Raw genomic sequence first — 27713 nt, 5'->3', positions numbered from 1 at the left:
CTACTCTGTACATACCCCCCCCCCCCAATAATAATCTTACCACTCTTGAAAATATCCTATCCTGGATATCAACTAATATTTCATTAGAAACAATACTCTTAGGTGATGTTAACTTCGACTGTCTGAAAATCAACTTCCAGTTCCCTACTGACATCATTAACCTATATGGATTTTCACAACATCGCATGACAATGGCTCTATTATTGACTGCCTCTTAGTCCCCCACTCCAGTAATTTTATACAAACCAAAGTACTACCCAACTCAATTAGTGATCACCACCCAATCTCTCCTACTAGACTTACCACCCACTCCTACAAACATACATTCAAGTGTGTACGCAACTTAACCCATTTTGACCAGGAGACCTTTACCAAAATTCCAAATACCATAACTGGTCTTTCCTTAAATACCTACCACTTGATGAAGCAGTAGAAAAATTCAACTTTACTTTCTTAAACACTTTAAACAGACTTGCTCCTGCTAGAAGAAAACAAGTTAAAAATAAGTACTCCCCCTAGCTTTCTAACTATACAGAATACATTATGCAAAAAAAGAGATTAAGCCTGGGATGATATTCAAAACAAAAAACTCAAACTAATCTACAACACTTTAAAGAACTATGTAACCTTGTGAAAAAAAAAAAAACAGGTAAACCAAGATGAACAATTTTACTCAGAACCACAAGACCAGCACAAAAGCAATGCATAAAGTTACTGGCGTACAATCAACAAAATTGTACACCCTGGAAAACAGTCTTCCCCTCAATCTTCTACTAACAGCACTTCCTCAGACACAGCATCTCAGTTTAACGCTCATTTCATTGACAGCATAGCTTCTATTACCAACAATTTCTCACAATCACCTACAGCTAAATCTGTACCTCATAATTATGTCCCACCTCTTTCACTATACAACCAGTACCCACTTCCTTCATTAAATCCCAGCTAAACAAACTCAAACCATGTGGCCCTTATGCCAACAATCTCCCCAATGAGTACCTAAAAATGGCAGCAGACTCTGTTGCCTACCCAGTTTCAATTCTCATTAATAGATCTATCGAAGAAGCCTAGGTCTCCACCCTCTGTAAAAAGTTCTATATCCTCCCTCTTCACAAAGGTGACACCTGCACTGAAATATCAAACTACAGGCCTATCGTGATGCTCTCATCACTTTCAAAAATTCTAGAAAAATGTATCCACAAACAGTTACTTCAATACCTACTAGACAATAATCTTCTATCTCCCACACAACATGGATTTAGAACTGCTCACAGTACTACCATTGCTCTTCCCTCCTTCACAGACAAAGTAAATAAAGTATGTGATAATGGCTACCTTGTATTATCTCTACTCCTAGACCTAGCTAAGGCTTTTGATACCATTTCCACACCCTAAACTCCTATCCCAACTTCCACAGCTCAGCTTCACTGAAACTACCCTATAATGCTTCAAGAGTTACCTCTCCAACAGATATCAATCAGTTAACTGGAATTCCAATCTAACTCCCTACTTACCAGTATGCACTGGGGCTCCTCCATTTTAGGTCCACTTCTTTTCAACATTTTTATCAACCACCTTCATACCGCCACAAAACAAGCTACCCTGATCCAGTACACTGACAATGCTACTCTAACCTGCTCCTCAATCTTATTCACCTTCAAAATACAACAAAGGAAGCATTTAATTCCATCGAGTTACGGCTTACCATGAATCAAGTGTTACTCAACCCCCAAAAAATGCAGCTTGTTATTCCTACCCACCTTTATAACAACACCTTTTGAAATTACCTCCTTTAACACCAAAAATCAATGTTGTCTCTCACACCAAGCTGTTAGGCATTACAACTGACAACAATCTCAAGTTCGATCTGCATATTAATAACTGCATAAAAAGACCAATCAAAAGCCTGGTAAGCTGCATAGGGTGGCTGCTGACGGCGCAGTGGTGTAGCGGTAGCATTGTCGCCTCACAGCAAGAGGTTCTATGGTTTGATTCTTGGCTGGGGTACCTTCTGTGCAGAACTGCATGTCCTCCCTGCGCTCGTGTGGGTTTCCTCCGGGTACTCCGGTTTCCTCCCAGATTATAAAGACATACATCTGGAGCGTTTCTCCCCAGGCCTCCGCTGAAAATTGGTTTCATTCCAAGTTGGACTTTCCTGGTAAACAAATGTTAAACAAATACACAAACAAACAAATAAAATAGGGTAAAAAAAAAATCCTCAAAAATCCCACCAAAGAAACTCTTGCCACCTCCTTTCTCTTACCATCACTTCTTTATGCTTCCCCAATCCTAACTAATCTTCACTGTTCCCTAACAACAAAACTCAGTCAATACTACAATAAAACAGAAAAACAAACTTACAGACTTAAGTTTTATTTTATTTTTTTTAAACCAACTTTTAACAAACTATTTTATCATTCTGCAAAAACTCCATCACTACAAGGCCTATTAGAGCTTTGTTCCTGTAGTAGAATGCTGCGTTCCAACAACAAGCCCCTCTTACTGATCTCAACAGCACACAATCGTGATGGTGAATCCACCTACTTTCAATATATTGCCAAGATCTGGAATTCTCTACCTGTTAACATTACATCTAGAACTACTATAATAAAATTTAAACAAACGCTAAAAACACACCTTATCACACTGGCATCCCACTCACTAGGCTGAATAAGGAGTAGGTTACTGTTAACTGCCTGTCGGGTGCCAGGATCCGCCACATAATACAAGTACTCAGGTCACTCTAGAACAAGTACAAATACGATTCTGTCATTGTCCATGTTGGTGTGAATGACCTGAGCCGTACCTCCCTGGACGACATGAAGAGAGACATGGAAGAGCTCTCTGATCACGTAGCCCAGGCCGGTATGACCGTGACCCCGAGTAGCATCCTGCCCTCACCAAGAATTATACCACGGTATAAAGAAACAATTATCAATTTCAACAACTGGCTAAGTTTCTAGTGTCATTCAAAGGGGGATCCAGTGTCTGTCTGCCTGGGATGACATGCTCAACAAGCCACGCTGCTTCGCTAGAGACGGCTTGCACCTGTCACCCTTAGGCTTTCGAATACTGGCCAAGGCTCTTGCACCCCCCTATTGTCTTTCTTAGGCAAGGCTCAAAAGACAAACCCACTGCCGTAAATAGCATAAGTAACAAAAATCTGAGGGTAATACTACTCGATCCCAGAAGTCTAAACCTCAAAATGCATGCACTCGAGGCACTCCTCAGTATGGAGAAAATCGATATATGTGCAGTAACAGAAACCTGGTTTAAGGCTACAGAGAGCACCCCAGCACTACCAGGCTACAACTCATACCATACATTTCGGCCACAGAACCCATACCGAAATACAAAAGGCAGGGGAGTATCCATATTCATCAAGGATATCCACACCTCCAGGTTAGTGGCACAGCATGATGCTTCAGAGATTATCCACGTCCAACTAACAATGGGCAAAACTGCAATTCAAATTGTAGCTTGGTAAAGATCACCCACCATGTCCCAGGACCCCCATTCCGCATTTCTGGAAACACTGGGTAACAAAAGTCCTACCAAACTCCCTAATATAGTGGTTGATTTCAACTACCCAAACATTAACTGGGAGAACTACTCAAGTACTAACTCCCTTGCCCAACATTTCCTAGAATTTATAAACTCAAACGCCCTGGAATAACTGGTCAACACTCCCACCAGAGGTGGCAACGTATTGGACCTGGTCATCACCAACATGGGGGACAGGTGTTACACACCGGAAGTCAACCCCTTGCTGGTTAGGTCTGACCATAAACAAATCACTTTGGATATCCACATTCCGCCCTCACCCCCGGACAAGGAAACCACCGTAAAAAACTTTTCAAAAGCAAACTTCACGTTACTTAAGATGGAGGTGGAAAGTTTCAAAGCCCCCATGCTAAAGGATAACGCTGTCCAAGCTGCAAAATCTTTTACTAATGCATTCTACAGGCACCTACAAGAATGCAGGGATCGTGCTATCCCAAGCAAAACCAAGACTCACTCCTCCAAGAAAAGGAAACCAGTCTGGTGGACCCCTGCCATAAACAAGCTATACAATAGAAGGAGGAAACTAGTACAGAAGGGAGTAAAATCCCAAGAAGGGAAGACACCCCTGATCAGTATCAGCAAGAAACTACGATCCCTCATAAAATCGTCCAAGGCAAGCTTTGAAAGAAATCTTGCCAAGGACTATACCACAAGGCATTCTTTAGCTATGTCAACAATCTAAGTGGCAATGCTCAGATCTGCTCGGCGTGAGCGCAGAATGGCACAAAATACACAACCAACCGATATTGACAACATCCTGGCAGACAGGTTCAGTGCAAACTTCACCGCCCTCTCACCACCAAAAGGGCCCATAACCATACCAGAAGAATGTAGAGCCCCTGAAATCACAGACACTCAGGTTAAAATAGCCCCCTCTAAAGCCAAAAACACAGCATCAATGGGGCCGGATGGTGTTCCAGGCTGTGTCCTACACAAGCTCAAAGATGAATTAACCCCTCACCTAAACACACTGTTCAAACTCAGCCCCTCCACAGGCTACGTACCCATAGAGTGGTGCACAGCAACAGTTATTCTGCTCCACAAAGGTGGAGCCACAACAGACCCAGGGAACTATCACCCTATAAGCCTGACTAGCTTGGTCTGCAAGGCTATGGAGCGCATCATCATGGAACTCATTAACAGAGACATTGGGAACCTCCAAACACTGGACCCTACCCAGTTCAGCTTTGTTAAGGGCAGATCATGCCCCCTAAACCTGGTGGACTTCTTTGAGACAGTTACCAAGGCTATAGACGAGGGAAAGGTGGTACACACAGCCTACCTAGACCTCGCAAAGGCCTTCAACACCATTCCCCATTCTGGTATTACAGACAAGCTCACCAGCCTGAACATAAACCCCTATGTCACAAGATGGGTTGTCAATTGTCTCACGGACAGAACCCACATGGTGAGAGTTGCGGGAGCTAGGTCTGATTCTAAACCGGTTACAAGTGGCATTCCCCAGGGCTTAGTCCCAAGACCCCTCCTGTTCGGCATATACTTCTCAAAGGTACAGACAAGCACAGGAGGACTATGGTTGACCACGTTCGCAGACGACTGCAAACTAGGGGCTATAACTGATTCACCGGCTGACACAGACATCCTCCAAAAGGGTCTCACTGAGATGGATACCTGGTGTCAAAATCATAGCCTCAACCTAAATGTCAAAAAGTGCATAGTTATTCCCTTTGGAAGTAACAAAGTACCCACAAACTACCACATAGGTGGTAATCCCCTAAATACGGAAAACGTAATAAGGGATCTGGGGACCCAAGTAGATAGTAATCTCTCCTTTGATAATCACATTGCCAAAGTGGTTAGAAAATCCTTCTATGTGGCCCACCTAATCACAAAAGGGTTTGCATCCAGATCAAGAGAGGTCATTGTGCCCCTCTACTCATCATACCCATCATAGAGCACAATGCCCCATTTGTGATGTACCTTACAAGACACCTGCAACAGCTGGAAAGACCACTGAAGTACCTCACCAAGAGGATCACTGGCCTCACACAGATGCCCTATGCAGCTCGACTGAAGAAACTCCAGCTGTACTCGGTTGCATACCGCCTGTTCAAAGGTGATCTCTGCCTGACATATAAGGCCATGTCTAACCCAGAATTGATAGACATGCTCCACCTAAAGAAAACCTTATCCCCTCGAGCCACATGCTCTAGGGAACTAAATCTCACCACAACAATAAATAGGACGTGTTGGAGGGATAGATTCCTGTCCCAGAGACTTCCCATGCTGTGGAACAAGATTCCAATCTACATTAGGCAAAGCTCCTCGCTAGCACTCTTCAAGAGAAACTTTGACGAGTGGATGGGAAACAAAGTTTACCCCGGGGATCACTTCAGTGTCTCTGCTGGACAGAGACACAGGGAACTAATCTAAGGGGATGGCGTAAGCCAACACATTCTGGCTAGGCTTATAAATGCCTTTGCCAGATAGCCTAGTACCTATCTATGAACCTATCAGTAAATGGCTCTGTCCTTGCTCTACCCCAGACTAAGAATTTCCCACTCCTCAATCTTTTTTCATACTAGCACTACTATCCTTGATTTAACTGTTGGTTATGTATTTTTGTTACTATTAACTTATATGTATCCACTCACATGGGAACTCTCCAAACCAAAAATATGTAAATATTAATGCATTTGAGTCTGTCATTGTGAGCTTTGAGAGGAAATCTTGTTGGAACCTTGTACATGGCATGTTTTTTGGGATTGTTGGTCCAAGTGTGGATGGGCAGTATTTGGCACATGGGTTATCAGTGGGAGTTAAATGTAGATGCTCATGAGGGTGCAACTAAGATGTAATGAATTATCCTCTGTTATTTATATTTTTGTACTTGTACAAGTTTTACTTTTACTTTTATTGTTTGGTGCTTTTCTCCTAGGATCTCTGCTGAAAAAGTTTTTTTTTTTTTGCCCAGTAAGACTAATCCGGTTAACAAATGTCAAATAAAATGAATAAATAATAAAAACAGCTAGGTTTGCCACTGGTCAGAACCCCAGTACTCACCACTGCTCCTCTCTCAAAGCCTTACACTGGCTCGGACTCCCCTACCTGATGACTTTATCAGCTCACATTAACACAAAATACTGTATAACACCTCCTTTTCTCAAGCTACCTCAACCTTGCTGCAATATTACTCTCCATCTTGCAACTTACACTCCACCAATAGGCATCTACTATCCATTTATAAACCTTACAGATCATCTGGAGTTAGTCTCTATTCACACTATGTAGCAAAAACTTGGAATACTATTCTTGAAACTATCAGACTTACTTCCTCCAAATCCAAACTGAAGGAACATCTATCCAATAACTGGTTGTGCCAATGCCCTATGCCAACCTAGTTATCTGTTCAACTATCACAGCTGGAATCATACCTTAGCTTTTTTCCCCTTATCCTTCCTATCCGTAACCCTCACCTACCACCTCCTACCTTCTTTTCCTCTCTTAACACTACACTTTCTTTCACCTTCATACAAATTTATCTGTATTATACTGATGACAGCATGTGCTATACCTAGAAAGATTTGAATACATTTTCACTTTTGTTCATTTACAGTACGAATTTTTGTTGCAAACAGAAGATTTTTAACTTTTTGTACTGCATTGTATCTGAATTTTACATGCAAAATGCTGACATTATTTATTTTATCTATTTATTTACATTTGTTAACCAGGTTAGTCCAGCTGAGCCAGAGGCCCAATTTCAGTGGAGACCCGAGGAGAAAATCTCCAGAAATTTAACAATTACAAAAGTTACAAAGATATAACAAACAGATAAAATGTCTACTAGCAAGTAATAGCATGACACAAGTCTATTAACATCTAACAAATATATAAATATTAAATATTAAAAATACAGTGTGAAATTCAGTGGACTACCATGCATGAGGTCATTCCAATGTATTAAGAGTCAATAGTAATAAAATAACCTATATATTTTTTTGTGCATTTAAAAATAGGAAAAAGAGGGAAAAGTAACAGAAGGTGCAGGGTATACAAGGGAAAAGAAATTATGTAGATAAGAAGGGAGAAATAAACCAAGTGAGGAGTTGACAAGGGCAGGACCATGTCTTTTGTAGTTAAAGTTTAAATTCTTGTTTGAACAGGTATTTTTGAAGTGTGCTTCTTATATTGAGTGGGAGTAAGTTCCAAGCATGGAATATCGAGTATTTATAAAGGGACATCCCAATGTTTTATTGGGTTTGTATACATCAAGGAGGTGTTTGCTCGCAGTACGGAGGTGGCATTAGCGTTTATAGTAGGACAGTAGATTAGAGATGAGAGGGCAGAAAGTGGTATCATTCAGGATAGTGTGTGCAATATGTAGTTAAGAAAGAAGTAGTTGTTTATGGAATTCAGGCCATTGGAGTGTTTTAAGGGCAAGGCAATGATGGGATTTGTATTGAAGATTGGAGGCAAATATGGCTATTTTGTTATATATTTGCTCTAGTTTGGAGATGAAACATGTCTTTAAATTTGTAAGGATGGGGGCAGCATAAAAAAGACAGGGTAGAAAGAGTGAGCTAGAGAGGGTTTGGAGGAGGGTGTAAGAAATTATTGGTTGTGAGAGAGAAGACCAAGTTTCTGGTGGGTTGTTTTTATACATTGCTGGATATGTATATTGAATTTTATTTCATCATCAATGATTACTCCAAGTAGTTTGGTATGGGCTTCAGGTTTGACAGTGTTGCTGTTGAGGGAGGTGATAGAGAAGAAGGGTTTGTGCAGAGCAAGTGTTTTAGGAGGGAAGAGGAGGAGTTTAGTTTTTTTTTTTTGGATTTAGTATGAATGGATTATCAGAACGCCAGATTTCAACAGAAAAGAAGGTGTACTGAGTGACAGCTAGAAGTTCAGGAATGCTGGGGGCAGAGGTGATGAGAGTGGAATCTTTAGCATATTGTAGAAGTGTTGAGAGGTTAGTAGCAGAGTGAAGTTTGTTAGTGAAAATAATGAACAGGAGGGGGCCAAAGATAGATCCTTGAGGGACACCAGTGTTTACAAGGAGGAAAGAGGACAGGACAGCTTGCTAGCGAATGAACTGCTGCTTGCTGGAAAGGTAGCTAGAAAACCAGTTAGAGGAGTTAGAGAGCAATTCTGGAGCTTTTCTCATCGGGCCTCCACTGAAATGGGGCATTTGTACAGTCTGATTTTCCCGGTAAACAAATATCAAATAAATAAAAAAATATAAATAACGGAATACGGATTGCTCATACTGTGCACCCTGTCCACTGTAGATTCATAGGCAAGTACTAGGCTAGTTGTAATTCTTGGTCATTTTACATCTACACAATTTCCCAAAGTTGAGAATTAAACTCTGTACTTTGAGTCTGTGAGACAAACATCTGAACTATTACGCCAATGGTAAATAAAACAATTTGTCCACTGCACTGTAATGTCTTTGCTAACTGGCCCAGGTTATGGCTGAAAAGGGTTCTCATACCACTTCAGCTACCCAGATAAAAAAATGAGAAAAAATACAGATTCTGCAGCAAAGTCAATGCCAACAGCCTCCAGAAAAGACAAGCCGAGCAAGAATTCATGTAGTAAAAAAAAAAAAAAAAAAAAAAAAAAAAAAGAGTTATGTACTTACCATAACTTGGCATCTGTGCTATCCAATGTCATTATTCATCACAGATGGGTCTTGGATCAGACCTCGGATCTGACCCAGCAACTGTCAGACAGATCTAGAGCTCTAGCTCTTCCCCTCTCCATAATTCCCCGTTATCTTCTAAAGCAATGGAAACACAGAGGAAATTGCATGAAGACAAAATATTCTAACATATCAGCCATTCTAGCTCACCATACCCCTCAGAAGGAAGGGGGAAGGAGGGAGGGAATGTGAGGAATAATGATAATGGATAGCACAGATGCCAAGTTAGGCTAAGTACATAACTCTTTATCTGATGCTATCCGTGTCATTATTCATCATTGATGGGTCAGAGTCCCCCACTTCTAAGTACCCTGAGTGGCCTCAAGGAAGGCTTTGCCGGACCACAGAGGAACCAAAGGAAGTCCTGTTCCTAAATACCAAGTCCAATTTGTAGTGTGAAATGAAAGTGTGAGGATTAGACCAAGTCGCAGCAGCACAAATCTCATCCAGAGAAAGTCTAGCCAAGAAGGCAGAAGATGTAGCAACAGACCTGGTAGAGTTGGCCTTCACCAGTCTGGATAATTCCAATTGCCTACTCTCATAAATATAAGAAATACAACCAGCAATCTAACTGGAAATGGTCACTTTGGAAACTGCCTGGCCCTTTCTGTTTTGAGAGAAGGCCACAAAGAGTTGGTCCGGCTTTCTAAACTCCTCAGTCCTCTTTAAATAAAAACGGGACTGCCTGTGGATGAGACATTTTAGAGTAATTAGGAAAGAATACTGCAGTTGAATCAACTGACTGAGATAAGTTTCAGAGGCCACTTTAGGGAGAAAGGTAGGATTTGTCCCAACAGAAACCCTATCCTTATGAATGATCATGAATGGTGGCTTAATGCACAGAGCCTGGAGTTTCAAAACCCTTGACAGAAGTAATAGCTACTAAAAAGGCCATCTTCTAAAAGAGAAATTTAATGTCAGATGAAGCAGCTGGCTCAAAAGGTTTTTGCGTTAGTGACTGCAGCACCAAGGTCAAATCCCATGGAGGAGATGGATCTTTAACAGGAAGTCTAATAAAATCTCCTTTCAGAAAGGCTTTGGACAAATTGGAAGAAAATGTAAGCTCATCATTGACATGGAAATTTGAGATAGCAGCCAAGTGGAGTTTAATGGTAGAAAAACTCACCCCACCCTGAAAAATGGAAGCCAAGAAGAGCAAAATTTTAGGAACAGGGGCTGAAAAGGAATCTAGATTCCTTTGTCTGGCCAAAATGGAAAACCTTTTCCATTTACTGGAATATACCATCTTTGTGGACGGCTTTTAAGAAGCCAAAATAATGTTCCTAACTGGGAAAGGAAGCCTGGACTGTGAAAGGATTACTGGAGAATTTCACACTGTTTAAACGAAAGCGCTTATGTGCATTATTTTTTATTAAAAGATTTGGAATTATATACTGCCCCTCTATTTGGTGCCTGTGCAGTTCACATCTGCCAGTTTGTGCATTTTACTTAAACTGGAGAAAACATGGTTAGATGAAGGGTCCAGAGATCAAAAAGTGGAAGCTCCCACGGATGGTAAATAAGATCCAGAATGGTATCTAGTATCCAGGGTGGATACCAAAGATGAGACATTAGAAAAGAGAACCACACCTGACAATGCCAGAAGGGGTAATTTGGATGAGAGAGGTCCTCAGGTGATGAGCTTTCTGTAAGACTTTGGTTATTAAGGGAATATGGGGATAAGCATAGAGGACAGTTGTGAACAAGAGTCCCTGGCTGACTCCCCCGAGGGGGAGGGGGGATCAGGGCAAAGTAATTGCTCCATTTGTGGTTGATCGGGGATGCAAAAGGACTGCAGCATGGTTGACCCCAATGGTTGAAGATTTGTCTCGCCACAGACGATTTAGGGACCACTCATGAAGACTCAAGATAGACCTGCTTAGTTTGTCAGCCAACATGCTGGAACTCCCAAGAATATGAGTTGCAAGAAGAAAGCTCCTGGAAAATATCATCCATTCCCACACTCTCATGGCCTCTGTGCATAGAGGATAAGACAGTGTTCCCCCTTGCTTGCTGACATACCAGACCACTGCCATGTTGTCCATCGGAATTGCTATGGTCCCTAGAGGAAAGCACTCCTGAAAGGCTTGCAATGTTAGAAGGACTGCACTCATCTCCAGGACATATGTGCAATTTGGTCCCTAAGGATGACCACGTGTCTTGAACCATCCTGCCCTGAAAATGCCCCCCCCCACCCCAACAGGGAGGTGTCCGTGGTCACTGTGGCCTTGGGCAGGGGTAAACAAAATGGTCTGCCTAGGTACATGTCCTGAGACTGAAGCCACCAAGCAAGATGATTTCTGAATACCCAAGTAAACTTTATGGTCATGGACATGGGTTGAACCAGAATGGACCACTGGACTACCAGGGTCCACTGGAGCACTCGCATGTGATACCTGGTGAGGGGAACAACCTGTTGAGGGGAACTAACAGGATGGCAGCCGCTATCGAACCTAATGCTTGGAGGATCAGATGAGCTGATGGCTGTTGTAGCTCCAGCAAAAGAGAAACCGGACTTTGAATGAGATGAATCTTGCAGGGAGGCAGTGCTGCAGTTTCCAGTATTGTGTCTAGCTGGACCCCGCTGAACTACAGGTTCTGGCATGGAACAAGGTTGGATTTGGGCAGATTCACAGTAACATCAATATAGTGGAAGAGAATGAGGGTATACACAGTGACCATTGATAGTTGATGCTTCGTGGAAGCCATAAGGAGCCAATCGTCCAGGTATGGAAAGACCTGGAAACCCTTTAGCTGGAGATGAGCTTCCACCACCGCCATGCATTTGGTAAACACCCAGGGGGCTGTGGTGATTCTGAAGGGCTGGGCTCTGAACTGGTAATGATCAGTCCCTAGTCAGAAGTGCAATTGTCGCCTTGAGCATCGGTCGATCTTTACTTGGCAGTATGTATCCTTGAGATCTACAGAGCAAATCCAATTGTCCTTGCATAATGGAGGCAGAATGACTGAACAGTGACCATCTGAAACTTAGACTTCTTGACGGACAAATTTAGCTCACTGAGGTCCAGGACTGGATGCAGGTCCCCAGTCTTTTGTCACCAAAAAGAAGCGGGAGTACGTTCCGGACCCTCATTGTCCTGCTGGGACTTCTTCAATGGCTCTTTTTCAAAGGAGGTCTTGCACCTCGATATAGGCTAATTCCCTTTGGCAAGTGGAACATCTGGGAGAATTTTGAATTGGAAGGGGCTGGAAAAAGGGAATGGAATAACCCCTGGAACGGATTCTTAGCACCCACTGACCAGAGGTCAGACTTGTTTAGGCTAGTGGGTGAAGGGAGATTTGACCCCCCTCCCAACTGCATTCAAGGCAGGACAATCAGGCAGCATCTCAAGAATGCTGAAAGGGCTTCTCCAAGAAGGGTTCCCGGCAGTCTTGGTTCTGTGGACCCTCTCTATCCCTGCAGTGGTGTCTGCTATTGAAACCCTTGCCCTGGCATGTGGAAGAGGATTCCTTGGGAGCATCCTGTAAGGAAGACAGTCTTCCAGAACCACAGTTTCTTACTTCCCCTCTGAGTCTTAGAAAAGGACTGTTGGGGAGTAGAAAACTTTATCCCTACCATAGAAAGAGTCTTACCTTCCTGCTCACTACAGGTTAAGGTTTCCTTAACAGACAGACCAAATAAGGTGGAGCCGTTGAAAGGGGCGTTAGTAAAAAAAAAAAAAAAAAAAATGCCTTGAAGGGTTCCACAAACCCGCAAAGGCGAATCCAGAGGTGACGTCAAATGGCAATACCAGTGCCTGCTGTTCAAGATGTAGTCTCTGCCGAACTGGAGATCAACCTCATTGAAGCATTTGCCATGGAAGTGAGAGTAGATAGCTTCAGAGAAATGAGTTTAGGACTCTCTGGAGGCAACAACTCTGTAAGGGAAGTGGTAAGCTCTGAAACCAAATCCCTCTGAAGCCAGGTGAAATAGGCCAAATAATTAGTTGCTCTCAGCCCTAAAGTAGCGGAGGCAAACACACGCTTTCCAAAATGCTCTATCGCCCAGGACTCCTTGTTCGAGGACAGATCGAGGAGCTTTGTTTCACTAGCTCCTTCTTAGTAGCTGCGGTCACCACAATGGCATCGACAGGAACCCCTTTACTCCAAAAAGGAAATTGTCAGCTCTTTTGGGCACTGGTTCCACCTTGTCCAGTTCCTGCCAAGCCCTGCTGGCATTAAGGTCCACAAGCTCGTCAGCAGGGGGGAAACCAGGAAGAAGACAGACTCCTCTGAAGATGGAGATGGGGAGGACCACCCACCTTTCTGTTTAAGAACTTCAGAGGATGTCCCCTGAAGGAAACTTCCTCGAGAAGTCTGGGTGACCAGTCTCCCTCCTCAAACTCTGTGCCTCAGTGAGGGACTCTCTGGGGGGAGTACAAGTGCCTTATCTTGCATAATCTCTTCCAAAGGGATTCCTTCACTGTGGCTCAGGGGAGGACTCTGAAGAGATGGGTACCCCAAGCAGGGCAGTGCCCATCTGAAGGCATTCTTGGGAGGGATGATGAGACCACAGCACCCAAACTGGAGAAGGGCTGGGGGGACCCAGAGAAGACAGAGAGGTGACTATCAACGTGGAGAAGGTCCTCTCTACCACCTGGAAGGCCGACAGGCTGGACAAAGCACCTCTCCTCTCCACCATGACCAGGGCCATCTGGGGAGGGAGAAGGACCCAGATGCCCCCTGATGATATCAGCCCCAGGGGAAGGGAACTGTCCGAAAACTCCAGACCAGAGTCCACCCCCAGTGAACTTGCACAGACATCTCGAAGGCGAGGAAAGCCCTGGTCTGGGATCAATTTCAAACCCTGATGGATTGGAAGATGAGTGTGGAGTCCTGTTGAACGGGAGGGTCCCATGTCCGTTTGGGCAAGGGATCGGACCAAGCCCAACTTGATTTGAGCCTTGAGAAAGCTACTCATCATCCTATCCATATCCGAGGGGAGGAGACTTCTGGAGGACCTGGATGCGACTGAAGAATGACGGATCTAGAGGGAGACCCGACTCTGGATCCTGAAATCCTATGGCCTCAGGAATGGGGTCTGCTCCTGCAAATTGGATCTGATGGAGAACATACAATTATTACAAGCTCTGACCGAACTGTTGGATCAGACAGTCTAGTGGGATCTGAAGCCTTAAAATGAGTCTCTATCAGATCCAGCAAGCTGGTTGGATCCAGAGAAAGCCTGTGTCCACTCAGATCCAAAGATCTCCACTCCATGGAAGTCTTGGATCCGAGAGTCTGATCGGAGGCTCTCAGTGTGGCAGATCTTGGATCTGAAGCCAAAGAACGTGGGCTCAGATATGGAGATCTGTAATCTGAGAGCCTCGACTTTTAGAGTGAGAGGAGGAAAAGGACCCTTGGAAAGTGGAGGGGATCTTTTTTTAGGCTCCTGAGAAGGCTTGGAATGTGAGGCTGAGGGTAAGGGACCACCCTGAACCAAGCCCTTCAGAAAAAGCTAATTACAGTGCTCTATGACAGCCCTGGGGTTGAATCCAGCACAATTGCTGCATTCAACCTCCAGGTGTGCTGCTCCTAAGCAATAAAAACATTCCTTGTGTGAATCGGAACATGGCATCATCCGACCACACGAGGAGCATGCCTGCACCAAGACTTACAGACACACACAAAAAAAAAAATAGCACAGTAACCAGAGAAAAAATCCACCTTAATCTGAACACAAAAAGTGTAACCTATATTACAATTTATATATTTTTATATATGTTTACATACCTTTAACTAGACTAAACTGAACCAGAGTAACCCAACAAGAAAAAAGGTCAGGAAACACTACAAGGAGAAGGACCTAACCAAACAAGTCTGAATACAGGAGGGGAGGAAATGCAGCTAAACTATCAGAAACTACTTAACCAACTAGAACAAGAAATAAAGTTATAACCCCAAAAAGAAAGCACTTATCTGAGAAAACAGTTAGAGCTCTGTGGATCATGTCCAAGCATTTCAGCAGAAAAAGAGATCTGAGGGTTAGGAGATAGCAGGGAATTATTGGAAGGGAAGGAGCTAGAGCTCTGGATCTGACTGCTGCCTGCTTGGATCCAAGGTCAGATCCAAGACCCATCTGTGATGAATAATGACACTGATAGCATCAGATACAGATATTTATTCAATGATGTTAAATAAGAAAAAAAAACTCGAAGACAGTCTGCCTTGTTTACAAAAAAACTGCTTATTCATAAACATTTCCTTTACTGCTTTATCAAAGAAACACAATATTACCCACACATAGGCCTGACCATAATTGCACAGAAAGCAAGGCACAGATCTTCCCTGTGGAGTCTATACAATACTGAGTAAGGGACAATGCAGGCATACAATACTGAGTAAGGGACAATGCAGGCATACAATACTGAGTAAGGGACAATGCAGGCATACAATACTGAGTAAGGGACAATGCAGGCATACAATACTGAGGAAGGGACAATGCAAGCATACAATACTGAGGAAGGGACAATGCAGGCATACAATACTGAGTAAGGGACAATGCAGGCATACAATACTGAGTAAGGGACAATGCAGGCATACAATACTGAGTAAGGGACAATGCTTGCATACTTAGCTTCCTAAGGGAAGAGCTTCCTAGTAAGAAAATAAGCTAGGTGCTATTCCTCATCATGACTTTTTGACAGCACAGCCTCACAAACCACCCTCAGAGGCATTAATCTGCCTTATAACATGTATGACAACTAAAACGGGATGACAGTGCATGGTACCTTTTAAGGCTAGAAATCCTTTGTTAGTATCCACTCTTCATTTGGCCCTTAATGCTTTTGCTTTCAAAAGACCCATCAAGGAGCATGCCAATGTATCAAAATTTTGGGAAAATTTCCAGCAGTATCCTATCATCCCCAAAAAGCCCTGACCTGAAAATGATCAATTGTATGTATCTATAGATGGCTTCTACTTGTTCAATCTCACCTATTTATACACCCAAGATATGTAGCGTCTGCCTTCTCTGATTTACATTTAGAAAGAATTCCAGTAAGTTCAGCTGATCTAATGGAGTCTAGGACAGTCTAGACTGATCTAAGGGAGTCAGGAACAGTCTAGGTAACTGGCACATGACTTTCCTGCTCCTTATTGAATATAACATCCTCATACAGGTAAGTAGCTACATGCCAGGAGTATGGATGCAAAATCTGATCCATTAAGAAAAGGGATGCACCCTGTACTGAACCAGACTATCTGGTGTAGAAAAAGGCTATTTCTTTCTTTTGATCATTCCATCAGTGGTATCTGTCAATATCCTTTAATAAGGTCAAAAAAACAGATATCTTGCCTTTCCTAATTTAATTAATTTGTTCATTAATGTCATAGGGTATGCATCAAAGTTATAGATTTTGTCCAGACATTATAAGTTATTACAGTACAGAATATTGCCATCAGGCTTTGGCACCAGAAAAACTCGATTACTGTTCCAAGCACTATGGACCAGGAGTTCTGTATCCTTCCCTATAAGCAAGATTTTTTAATCTCTTGTTTAACAGCTTCTCTTGGCACTAGTGGAATTCTGTAAGGCATTTTTTGCACCCCCCCCCCCCCCCCCACAGGACTGAGCCCAATGGCTCCTCTATCTGTAACAAATCAGTTCATTTGTTACACATTGTGGGAGTCAGGGATTCCTGGAAAAGCGATAGCCCTAAGACCCACTCATTTCTACCTGAGAATCCACCATGAAATTAGCCACGTCTGATGGAAGTCAAATGGCTAGGGAACTGGCAAGCCTTGCTGGACATGCTGGGTGGCCTATCATTTCCCTTAAAAAAAAAAAAAAAAAAAAAAAAAAACAACCTACCCTGCGTTTTTGTTTTTTTTTTTTGAACTCTGCTATAACTGCCTACTGAAGGATCTCAAAGTGAACTTACACTTAGCAGTCTGGGCTTGTTAGGCCAGGGGCACTGCAGGGTAAACTCCTAGTGCTACCACTAAGTGTCACCCATGTGGTAAAGCCAGAGCACAGCAGTCTCCCTCCTGTCAGGGTAGATGATCAGAGGCTTCATCCATTCACTCCCATCCTCACCTGCTAGCTTCGACTGGTGGTATTCACAAACCTGGGTCACATGAAACATAGTCATGGCTTTATCCCTCTATGCCACAGAGTGGCTTGGAATTCTGTAAGGCTTGACCCTTACTTTTTCACTCAGAAGTATGACAATATCATGCTGTACCTGACTGGTTCACTCCTGGAAGAACTGAAAAAATATTTTTATTTTTTTCTCAGAACGAACTCTTGAACTTCTATTTTATGGAGGGAAAAAAAAGAGAATGGCCTGTATGAACTGATGGGTCCATTGCAGAAGTGTAAGAAGTTTCTACAGCCAGACTGGCTGTATGTAGTTTTTGCTCTTTCCAAAGATTAAAGGTACTTAAAAGATACAGACACTTGGGCTTATTTATTACATAGTTTCCCTACCTTTATAGTAACTTTATAACGCCTTTGCCCAGAAAACAGGCCTAAGAGTGGGTCCCAAACCGGTACTTTATCTCCAGGTTGGAACAGTCTCACCCATGCACACATCTTTATTTCTGGGATTTAATATGTCCTTTTACAAGTGACAGCACGGATGCCATCCTTGCCTGCACTACAGAGACGTACTCTATCACATTTCTAAACGGAGTGGTCCCCTACTCCCAAGTCTCTTTCTCTGTCAGCAGTACATTGCGTGTGCCTCTCAAGAGGAGCTCAAAAGGCATACACCCTACAGAAGACTAAATTACATTAAAGGAGAACATTAAGTAAAGCAACAAAAATTCTTCACATCTTTAACCTGTGGCACAATATAACATTTTTAAGGTTTTGCTATTGCATTCCACCAGCCTATCTGTGGATGGCTGACTGATATTTAAGCTGTTTGACTATAAACAGCTGATATAACTCCCTCATAACCTTGGTCATAAAGGAAATTTCTGAATCAGTCAGAAGTTCTCTGGGTATTCCTAATCATGAATATATGCAAACTCATTAGCTATGGCTTTTGCTATACAAGCCCTTGGATAGTGAATAATCAGCTATTACCATTATATACTGGTACCCCTGAGCAAACTTGCATACAAGTCTATTGTGTCCATTGTTGTCCCCCCTGAATGGTGTTTCTGTTATGGACACACAGACATTGAAGGACAGCATCTATCCACTCACACAAAAGATAAACAAATGCAAACTGCAACAATTCTACCACCCAAAACTGCATAGAAATGAAGTGCTAGCATCATAATGATAAAATGCTTTCACAGCAAAGACAGTCAAACAGCGTATGTGCACTGAAGCAGCTAAAAAGTTGTTGCTGATACATTCAGCTGCAATTATTATGTACTTATGTCATTTATTATATGTTGATTTGTTTGGACCCTTTTCAGCCACAACATAGTGAAGATAAGTAAAATATTCCAAACATAAAACTTCTAATATTAGACAAGTATTCAAAATAAGTCTATACAATCTTTGTATAGACTAAAAAAGGAAGTTATGTACTTACCATAACATTCAATCTGTGTTGTCCATTTTCATTCTTCCTCAACCGATACTATAGCTCGTGGTCAAAAGAAACTCTTGAGCTTCTACCTACCGATTAATACAGCAACCCCTAACATACCTCAGATCTTGCCAACAGACATAAAAAGTAACTCTGTGAATAAAGTTCTAATCTCATTCTTCCAGAGGTTTAAGATGACACAGTTTGAGAGATGGTGGGTGGAAAGTTGAGGAAGAATGAAAATAGACAACACAGATGGAATGTTATGGTAAGTACATAACTTCTTTATCGGAGGTTGTTAATTTTCATTCATTGCGCAACCACTGGGACAGAGTCCTCACCTACTTTACATCCCGGGCTGGACTCTAAGGAAGGACAGTCATGAGCACAGTTGAACAAAAGGCTGGATAAGAATACTGACAAGGCTGCCACAGACGTAGAGTGAGCTTTTAAAAGATTTTGGTAATGGAATGCCTGATTTATTATAAATGAAGACGATCCATCTTGCTATGTCACTTTTGTGACAGACTTGGCCAAAAATATAAATAATTAATCAGACTTTCTAATGCCTTGTGTTCTGTGTAAGCAGAAACGCAGCTCTCTAAGAACATCTAGTAAATGCAACATGCATTTACCTTTGTTTTCGAATTTGGGGGAAAAAACGGGCAAGTTAATAGACTGATTGATGCTGAATTCTGACATGCCTTAGGAAGGAAGGGTTAGTTCTTAATGTCACCATATCTTTATGGAAAATCAAGTAAGGAGGTTTAGAGGATAATGCTTGAAGTTCTGAAATTCTACTGGCAGAGGTAATAGCTACTAGAAATAAGCCCTTCCACCTCAAAAATTTAAGATCAAATTTTGCAGCTGGTTCAAAAGGGGAATGGATTAAGGCCTGCAGAACAAGGTTCAAATCCAGAGGAGGAATAGAATATTTATAAGGTGGTCAAAGTAAAATTGCACCTCTTAGAAAAGACCTTGCATATTTTAGTAGAAGCTATTGAGGAACTGTCAACTCTTATATGAAAGTTATAGATATTGCTGTCAACAGAATTTTAATGATAGAGGATCTGGCTCCTTCATTAAATTTTTTTTCCAAAAATTCTAATACACTTTATGTAGGGGCTGAAAAAGGATAGATACTTTTTTTTTATGTGCCCAGCAAACAACCCTCTTCCACTTACTCTTGTAGATTTTCTTAATGGAAGCTTTATGGGAAGACAAAAGAATATGACGGACAGGGGATGAGAACATAGTTTGCCTGGCTTTCAACGGAAGTGAGAAACCATGCTAGGTTTGAGATATCTGGGTGAATCAAGCCTGTCAGGTGAGATAGAAGGTCTGAAACTGGATCCAAAATCCAAGGTGAGTAACCTACATAAGGCCAAAGGAAGGGGAACCAAACCTGTCGAAGTCAGTAAGGAGCAATGAGGATAATTTTGCTCTTTAACCTTGCGGCTTTCTGTAGTAGTTTGGAAATCAAATGGTGTTGGTAGATGCGCATAGAGAAGACCGGAAGACCGAATCGTGAAGCAGAGCACTATGGGGATTACGGCAAAGAAGCTGCTGCATTTTCTGTTCAGGGGAGATTCAGAAAGGTCACAGCAAGCCTGGCCCCACTGACAGAAAAACACCTCAGTCACTTTGTTTGTTGAGAGATCACTTGTGAGGTAGGAGAATGGAGCTGCTCAATTTGTCTGGCATCACGTTGAACTACCCCAGAATGTGCATTGGTATCAGAAAGCAGTTGGAAGAGATTTCTCATTGTCACACTATGAGGGCTTCTTGACACAATGGATACAACCTGGTTCCTCCTTCTTTGTTGATGTACCAAACTACAGATATATTGTCTGTTTGGATCACAACTGTTCCTGGAGGCAGGGCATCCTGAAAAGCTTGCAATGCTAACAGCGCTGCTCTCACCTCCAGACAATTTATGTGCAAATTAGTCTCTTTGGGGGACCAAGTGTCTTGGACTGTTTTCCCCAGGAAGTGCCCCCACTCAAAACTGAAAAGCCACCGTGGTCACTATGGCTTTGAGTTGAGGGAGAATGAACGGGCAGCCTTGTAAAAGCTGGTCTGACCACCAGCAAAGGTACTTCTTGCACGTAAACGTAATCCTTATTTGAAATGACATCCTCTGATAAAGACTTGACCACTGGGATGCTAGCATCCACTGGAGAATTCTCATACATCTTGCAAAGGAAACAAGAATTATGGCCACTGACACTGACTCCAAATCTTGAAGAATTAGTAGAGCTGATATTTTGGTGTTGTGAATAAGCTTTGCAACTTGGAATCTCAAGATCTGAACTCTGTTTAAGGGAAGTGAAGCTGTTGCAGATACTGCACTGAAATGTGTTCCTATGAATTCCAGTGCTTATGACTAAAGTGACTGAAATTTGTTTTAGTTTACTGAGATTCCCAGAAGGTAGCAAGATTGGAGTACCTAGGTTTCTTGCTATTATGAGGAGATGACTGGTCAGAGTGATGAGTCAGTCATGTAAATATGGAAGCACCCGGGATTCCTGCAGTCTCAAGTGAGCTGCTACAACTACCATGCATTTGCTGAACACCCTGGAGGCTAAGACCAAAAGGGTAGAACTCTGAACTGGTAATGACTAATTCATAGATGGAAGCACAAGAAAAAGAAGTTATGTACTCACCATAACGTTCCATCTGAGAAGGTAAACTTAATTTGTCAGCAACCTGTGGGTTTCGGATCCGAGCCGGCAGCATACAAAGCAAAGGATCTGAGCTCCAAGCTCCTCCCCCTACCCAAACTACACTGCAACCTCCTTCCAATCCTCAGATCGAGTTTGCCACTCCACACGTGACGCCAACAAACGAAAACCCAAGACCCCTGAACCAAGGACAAACCTCAAGCTTGTGAACTCCAAACATCGAGCTCAGCCAAAATAATCAACCAGGTAAGGGGGAAGGAGGGAGGGACGGTTGCTGACAAACGAAGTTTACCTACTCAGATGGAACGTTATGGTGAGTACACAACTTCTTTATCTGAAGTAGTTAACTTCATTTGATCAGCAACCTGTGGGACAGAGTCCCCAGCTACCAGAAATCTTGGGAGGCCCTTAAGGAAGGATATTCTGGAGCACTGCAGAGCCAAAGGAAGCCCTTCCTCGAGACACCAAATCCAATTTATAATGAGCAATAAAGGTGTGAGAGGAAGCCCAGGTAGTCGCTAAGCAAATGTCATCCAGGGAAATTCTAGACCAGAATGCTGCAGACGTTGCCATAGAATGTGTAGAATAAGCATGAACTCCTACTGGTTCTGGTAAACCAAGCTCTCTATATGCTTGTAGGATACAAAGGGAAATCCACCTAGCGAGAGTCACCTTTGAAACTTGTTTCCCTAAAAAAGGTTTAGCAAAGGAAACAAAAAGTTGATCAGACTTACGAAAGATAGCCGTCATGTGCAAATAAAAATGTAAGTGCCTGTGAACATCCAGCAGATGAAGTTTGTATTCCCCTTTGTTCTGAAAATTAGGGAAAAATTAATAGATTGATTAATGTTTGCCTCAGAAGCAACTTTAGGGAGAAAAGACGGATTAGTCCTGAGAGACACCCTGTCCTTATGAAACACAAGATATGGGGGTTTCATACAAAGAGCCTGAAGCTCTGACACTTTCCTGGCTGAGGTTATAGCTATCAGAAAAGCAGTCTTCCATGACAAGAATTTTAAGTCAACTGAAGCCAAGGGCTCAAAAGGAGGCACAACTAAGGCCTGAAGAACAGCAGTCAGATCCCACGGCGGGGATGGATTCTTAATAGGAGGTCTCAGAAGAAAAGTACCTTTCAAAAACAGTCTTACAAATTCTGGCAGCAGTGAGAGAGCCTAAATTGTCCCCTACATGGAAATGAGAAATAGCTGTCAGCTGGACCTTCACTGTGGAAGAGCCGGCTCCTTGCTGGAAGATACGAGACAAAAAGTCTAATACCGCTGGGATCAGAGCGGTAAAGGGATCCAGATTTCTCTTTGAAGCCCAAATGGAGAAACATCTCCATTTGCTACAGTAAATTTTCCTGGTAGAGGATTTATGTGCCGCAACCAAGATAGATTTAACAGGGGAAGAGATACCGTGTGTCCTAGCAACTAGTGGAACTGGAGCAGCCAAGCTGTGAGCTTCAGGCTGTCCAGATTCGGAGGAAGCATTCCCGAGGGATGATGAATCAGATCCGGAATGGGATCCGAGATCCAAGGTGCAGCTATTAGATGAGAATGTAGGCAGGGGAACCAGCCTTGATGAGACCAGACTGGGGCTATGAGGATCATTCTGCACCCCAACCGGCAAGCTTTCTGCAAGAATTTTGTCATGAGCGGGAGCAGGGGATATGCATAAAGAAGACCGGGTGGCCAAGCATGAACAAGAGTGTCTTTGGGGGCTTCCCCCATTGGGGGAATTAGAGCAAAAAATTCACTGCACTTCGCGTTGGATGGCGATGCGAAGAGATCACAGCAAGGCTGACCCCACTTGAGGAAGATCTGTTCCACTACAAAAGGGTTCAGAGACCACTCGTAGGGAGAAAGGATAGTTCTGCTCAATTTGTCTGCCAAGATGATGGACTGACCCAGAATGTGCGCTGCTACCAGAAAGCGGTTGGTGGAGATCGCCCATTCCCAGACTCTCATGGCTTCTCAACAAAGGGGATAAGACTTGGTTCCCCCCGTTTGCTGATATACCAGACCACTGACTGGATCGCAACAGTTGCCAGAGGAAGATCAGCATGAAAGGCATGCAACGCTAAAAGGACCACTCTCATCTCTAGAACATTTATATGCAGAACGGTCTCGCTTTGAGTCCATGTGCCTTGAACAGTCCTGCCCGAACAGTGCCCCCCCCCCCCATCCTAGGTGGAAGGCATCCATGGTCACTGTGGCTTGGGGTTGGGGTGCAACAAAAGGACGTCCCTCCTGCAAATTCCAGAATCGAAGCCACCACGTGAGAGAATTTCTGCACACTCTACTCGGGGGAATCGGAAAATCTAGAAGTTGATGAAGTATCAGGGGCGGCTCGTGTGATCGGACTGCAGCCCCCTCAGCTCATGACGTGCTTGCTGGGCTAAATGCTGCTGATTGGTTGTTGCTCTCTTCCCGGGCTTTATGTGCTGGGAAAAGAGCGAGAATCAATCAGTCAGTTGTCGGCTTCCCTTGGATTGTTTCGTGACCTTTTTTGTTTAAAATTTTTGTTAATTTTTATTTTTTGACATTGGAATCGGATTTTACTTTTTTTTTTTTTTATTTCGGTGGATTTTTGTCAGCTGTGCTGCAGCCTGTGCTAGAGAAGGAAGAACAAGAAGAAAGAAGAAGAAAGAAAAGAAAGGAACAGAGTGAAGGTGCAGAATTAAAGTAAGTAGTGTAATTTGTAGCTCATGAATGATTCATTTTTCCAGCTGTAACACAATGTGATTATGTGGTGTGCTACAAATGAAAAATAAGATAACTACACATTTTCTTTTTCTATAAAATCAATCGTTTCCACTAAACTCCTCTCACTCCTCTATTTTCCATAACCTAATGCCCTAAATATAAGATTATCTGCACAGTACCTGCATACTTATCAACTATTATTCTCTTACCATAACTGGACTGAAATTCTCACTTTGGATGCAACAGGAAAATGTATATTCAATGGGATGTCCTGAAACGGAATGTGTACAATTGAAGGATCCAATGTACGAATTTTAATTACAAGATACGTCACTCTTTATTTTGCTAATACATTGTATATAACCTCATTAATATAATTAATAATCTATCTATGTGAAACTCTGTATGAACTATGCTGTTTGTTATGAATGTCTGTCTGTGAATTTCTAGTTTGTAATGTGGACCTTCTCCCCAGACCTCTGCTAAAAAGGAGCCTATGTCCTGGACATTCCCAGTAAACAAATGTAAAATGACATACATAAAGGTCAAGGAAGACACTGAAGAAAAAAACATTAAGAATTAGGAAGAGGACAGTTTCCTCAAAGTGTTTCTAAAGGCTACAAAATATACAATTTAGTCAGATTCAGGAAAACAGAATGCTATGAACTTGTATATGTGGTTCAAAAGGAAACCCCATGTATGTTTTAGAATATGTTGTACTAAATTTGCAATGTATTTATTTTTTAATTGCAATGCTGGCTCAGTGGTATAAATGGGGATTTACACATTTTGACACTCTAAACCTAAAATGATTAACAAGTCCACAAAGTTTTGAAGGTATAGAGTAGAACTTAGTGATGGATAGCCTTTTTGCCTTTTTACAAAAACATTGTGAACCTTGTCATAGCTAGCCTGTCCATCTGTGGCTATGGATTCAGCATGCAGGATAGAATGCAAACCGCATACTGGCTATGCTCCCTGAGCGAGTGTTTATATATGGAAACATGTATTTGTGGTTCTCAATCATGCAGCATATTACATGTACATTTTGGCACTATACTTGTGCTCAAAATGTGTATACATCATACAAAATCAGACAAAATATTTAACAGACAAGTCCCCAAAAAGTTGGCTATTCTGTCTCCTAGGATTATGGTAAAGGAACAAGAGCTGGACCTTGACAGAGAAACTAATAATTATTTTGTTTTGAGGTTGAGTTAGAAGTTTCAAAGCTAAAGCTGGAAAGTGGATGTGCTATGGAAAAGCTAATGCACAGGCAGAAATATGTTAGAATCTCCTACAGATAGGGAAAAGAAACAGAAAATGGGTGAGGCTTCAACTAAAGTAAGGGGTTATTATCGAGAGGAGCAGGGGGACTGATGTGTTCTGTTATAACTTTTTTGACACATTCATTTACCTTGCTTGTTAAGCGTCAACATGTCTTTCAAGTATTCATTTGTAAAAAAAATTGGAATGTCATTTTGTTGATTAAACATTTTGGTTACCTGTGTTATTTCAAATAAAAGGAATTAACAAAAAATGCTTTGTGTGTAGAACACACAAAAACTGTCAGCCTGTGTGTGAATTTAGAAACTTCATGTCAGTGGAAGAGCTAAGATAGAAAGAATCATAAAAATAATTCTTTCTAGACCTGCAAAGAAAAAAAAAACTAAAGCTGAATATCTGAAGGAAGCAAATGGTTCACAAACAGTTTTATAAATACAAGTCCAAAGTTGTTTGAGATGCCTGGGCCTGCTCACAACATGAGATCTAGCATGCACACTGGTAACTTCATCCAAAAATACAGTCAGGGCCCAATTAATTCATGCTGAATTGCAAATGTGGCACTTTTCCTGAAGAAATCTTTGCAGCACCATGCAAAAGATATGAAGCAGACTGGCACAGAGACAAGGGAATTGGGCAGAGAAAGAATAAATGATGTCAAGAAAAGTTTAGTTAAGTCTATAATATAAAACAAACTGAAATGCCCACGATGCACAAATAAGTGATACAAAACTATCTAGTTAGGCCTCATGGGGAAACCCAGAGGACAGATTCAGGCTGCTATGGAGGACTTAGCTGTGTATGTGTATTACATGGTGGTGGTGGATAGAGAATAAGGCTTGAACCCTGCACCTTAGGCCCAAGTGGCAAGAGCTTGAATTTCCTACCCACCACCATTTGTAAAACATTTGCAGATTTTTGCCTCATATTTGTTCTGTTCTGTCCTCATAAAGTCTGTGGTTTCTGTAGTTTTGTTACTTAACACAGCCAGTAGTGCAATGGTAGTATTATTGCCTGACAGCTACAGGTTGTCTAGTTTGATTCTTGGCTGTGGTGCCTTCTGTGCGGAGTCTGCATGTCCTCCCTGTGTTTGTGTGGGTTTGCTCTGGTGTCCTCAATGGATATTTGTCCCTATTGTTGGACTGTATTCCCCCATTATTGGCTTCGTCCAGGTTTTTTGTGTCAAGGTTGAGAGCTATGGTGATAACTGAACTCACTGAATATGTTTGGGGGCTGTATTCCCCCATTATTGGCTTTGTTCAGTTGTTTTGTGCTAAGATGTTGACAGCTAGGGTGAGAACTGAATTCACTAAATGGTAGCCATTTAAGTTTCAGTCTTCCTTTCTTTCATAAAACAGATGATTTGGCATAGTGGTACGTTCCTATGACTGTTTTGCACAGGGTCCTGGGTTCAATACTTGGCAGTGAAATGTATGGTGGCAACACAGCATTTTATTCTAACAACTTTCCAACATTATACAAGCAATGTTTAAAATGTGTCCCTGTTTTTTGGTCTTCTGCCTCCAGATTTCTTGTGCTGCAAAGTTCAGATATGCAACTGAGTGTCAAGTAGATTTTACAAGGGGAACAATTTAGTGCTGCTTATGCCAAGTCTGCTTGCATTGTTAATAGCACAATAGGTAGTGTACTTGTTTTTGGTGCAGAAGGCTGTGGGTTCTACTCCCAGAGTAGGTAGATGCATTGCTGATACTGTACTGTATTGTAAAGGGGGTGGATGCTGCAGTCTTTTTTGGTGAAGATACCTAGTAACTATGAACCTGTTATCAGTTTGTCATTCATTCCCTAATGCAATATTACTAGCTTATCATTTTTTAATGCAACTTAGGCAATTTATTCCTCAAGGGCAACAGGCACTTTATTCCTAGATGAAACAATGAAATATAAAGTTGTTTGCTAGCAGCAACCTCTTCATTAGTTACAGATTTCTTTAATATGGAATTATTTAGATGACTTTTACTTCTTCAGAGATTGTGCATATTTACTGATACTGGTGGACTGTAGAAGTCTGAGTAGACTTTCATGATAGATATGTTCTGAATTGGGCAGTTTTGTCATTATTGGTGCATGCATTTTGTTTCATTGTTTACTGGAAAAATGTTCAAAACAAATTTAAAATGCCCTCTAACAACTGTGCTATATTGTGCAAGGAATATAATTTAATACAATCAGGAATGTGTATCAAAGACCATGTGTATGTTTCGTGTGCAAGGGGCCTATGATTTGAAAACAGCCAAAAGTTAATCTTCATCAGCCACTGGCAAAATGTATTTTCTTTGAATGTGCGTTTCAATGC

The 27713-nt window shown here is 42.1% G+C and overlaps 1 protein-coding gene across 2 annotated transcripts in view; it reads right to left on the bottom strand.

Moving 5' to 3' along the window:
* The window catches only part of RECQL4 (RecQ like helicase 4), a 913040-nt gene that overhangs the window by 697779 nt on the left and 187548 nt on the right, over positions 1–27713 (bottom strand). The gene's annotated exons all lie outside the window — the stretch shown is intronic.

The sequence above is a fragment of the Protopterus annectens genome, chromosome 4.part0 (assembly GCF_019279795.1).
Source record: "Protopterus annectens isolate FY-2018-M chromosome 4.part0, PAN1.0, whole genome shotgun sequence".
Lineage (NCBI taxonomy): Eukaryota > Metazoa > Chordata > Ceratodontiformes > Protopteridae > Protopterus > Protopterus annectens.
Note: the sequence above shows the minus strand (reverse complement) of the source record. Positions and strands in the feature narration are given on the sequence as shown.